Source organism: Leptonychotes weddellii, chromosome 15 (genome assembly GCF_054177405.1).
Source record: "Leptonychotes weddellii isolate Sample4059 chromosome 15, ASM5417740v2, whole genome shotgun sequence".
Classification (NCBI taxonomy): domain Eukaryota; kingdom Metazoa; phylum Chordata; class Mammalia; order Carnivora; family Phocidae; genus Leptonychotes; species Leptonychotes weddellii.
The window spans coordinates 23,409,368-23,411,905 of NC_138383.1; positions in this window are offsets into that span (position 1 = coordinate 23,409,368).

The following is a 2,538-nucleotide window of genomic DNA, read 5'->3' on the forward strand; positions in this document are numbered from 1 at the left end:
GCTCGTTAAAACCTGGTGTTTCAAATATGTCTTTTTTTTTTTTCTCTCTCCTTTAAATGTTTGGTTTCGAAGTCTACCAATTCTCTGAGGGAAGCTCTTTTACAATAGTGTAAGATTGACTTAATAGCATGTTGTCTGTTGTATGGACAGTAAGGGATGAATTTTATGATGTTTAATTCTCAACAGAACTGTGTTGTGTTATGGCATAGGATTAAGGAAAAATAACTATTCTTCTTCATTCAGAACCCCTTCTGAAGACATTGGCAGCTAATATAGCACATGTCCAGTCAGGCCCAGATGATCAGTCACTTTGTAAACACCTATTTTTCACCTCCAGGTTTTAAGTTTGGCTTGTACCATAACTGCTTTATCCTTTTTAGATTCTTGAGTTTAGATATTATAAATGTGGATAGCTTACCAAGATCTGATTTGGGTGCTTGGAGTTATACATTTTAGACTTGGAATTAATTGACTTTTGAAGTCCTTTAGAGAGTCTGGAGTATAGGAGTCTATCCTCCCACATAATGCAGTAGCTCTCTCCTTAGCATCCTTGATTTTTGATGAGCCTCTGTTCTATTACCTCCCCCACCTTTCCCTCCCTTCTCCCCGCCCCTGTTAGTCCAGGCCTTATGGTATTCAGGTACAGGGAGTCCATATAAGGAACCAGTTGTTTTCTGTAATTCTGTTAGAAAACTCAATCTGTTACTAAGTCAAAATTCTGTTCTGGTTTCCAGCCAGATACTTTTAGAGGTTAAAGGAAGCTTTGTGGTATAGCCTGAATTTATCCACTGCAAGAATGTTTTTCTACAACATCTGTTAGATGGTAATTTAGCCTCTGCTTAAACATGTCGAATAATGCTGTACTCTTTACTGGACTGTTTTTCCCTCTTCTCTTTTCCTTAAGAACTAATTGTTAGAATTTTTTCCAATTTCGAAATTTACCTCCCTACATTCTGTAGTCCTACCTTTAAAAAGTATACAGTTAAAAAAAAAAAGTATACAGTTTATTTTACCTCTTGTTTCCTGTAAAACTCTGTTGTTGAAGAAATGTCTTTCCAAGTTTGGTTTTTTTTTTTTTTTTAAAGATTTTATTTATTTATTTGACAGAGAGACAGTGAGAGAGGGAACACAAGCAGGGGAAGTGGGAGAGGGAGAAGCAGGCTCCCCGCTGAGCAGGGAGCCCAATGCGGGGCTCGATCCCAGGACCCTGGGATCATGACTTGAGTCGAAGGCAGACGCTTAACGACTGAGCCACCCAGGCGCGCCTCCAAGTTTGGTTTTTAACAAGTTTAACATCCCTTATTTTTTAACCTTTTTTTACATTATATGATTTTTATTTTATTTTATTTTTTTTAAAAGATTTCATTTATTTATTTGACAGAGAGAGAGACCGCGAGAGAGGGAACACAAGCAGGGGGAGTGGGAGAGGGAGAAGCAGGCTTCCTGCTGAGCAGGGAGCCCCATGCGGGTCTCGATCCCAGGACCCTGGGATCATGACCTGAGCCGAAGGCAGACGCTTAACGACTGAGCCACCCAGGCGCCCCCATTATATGATTTTTACCTCCTTGGTTACCAGTTTGCCCTCCTTTATAAAATATAATTTTATTACCCATTTTAGAATGCTGCATTTGTAGTCTATTTTACTTTATTTATTTTTAAAGATTTTACTTTATTTAAGAGAGAGATGAGCAGGGGGAGAGGGGGACAGAGGGAGAGGGAGGAGCAGACTCCCCGCTGAGCAGGGAGCCTGAGACATGGGTTTGATCTCAGGACCCTGGGATCATGACCTGGGCGGATGGTAGATGCTTAACTGACTGAGCCACCCAGGTGCCCCTTCATAGAACATTTGGATCCATGTAATTATAGGTAACGTTATGCTAGCTGTTGAAACAGAAAACCTTCCAGGTCCCAGTGGATTTATCCAATAGAAGTTGTTTTTTTTCAAGCATATGAAATTGTGGTGGTGAGAAGGAGATGGTGTGCTTTAAGTTGCCCGAGAGGTTGACATGGCAGCTTACGGGGAAGAGTGAGCAGCTCACCCAAAAGAGGCTTTTATTGGCCTCTTTTTATTGGCCTGTCCTGGGAGTGGTACATGGTACTTTGACTTAGATTTTATTGGCCAGAGCTGAGTCACAAGGCCACACTAATTCATGGGCTCCCAGGAAATGCAGTTTGTCTTTGTATCCACGAGAAAAAAGAAATGGATTAAGTCACTCATTAGCCTGTCTGCTACTATTGGGATATCCTGGTCTACTACCTTCATTTTACAGGTGAGGGGAGTGAGGTTCAAACAGATAAAAGTGACTTGTCCAAGATGTACTTCTTCTTGGCACAGTGGTGACCAAACCCCCAGCCTCACAGTTGTCCCAACATGTTATTTTTATCGATAAATATTTCATCTAGTGTCTTTAAAAGAAAAGTACTCCCCACTTTAAACATAATTACAATACAATCATTATAGGCCTTCAGAAATCAATAATAATTACTTAATATGATGGATTGTTTTATTATTGCTGTTTTGTTCATTTATCCCACCCC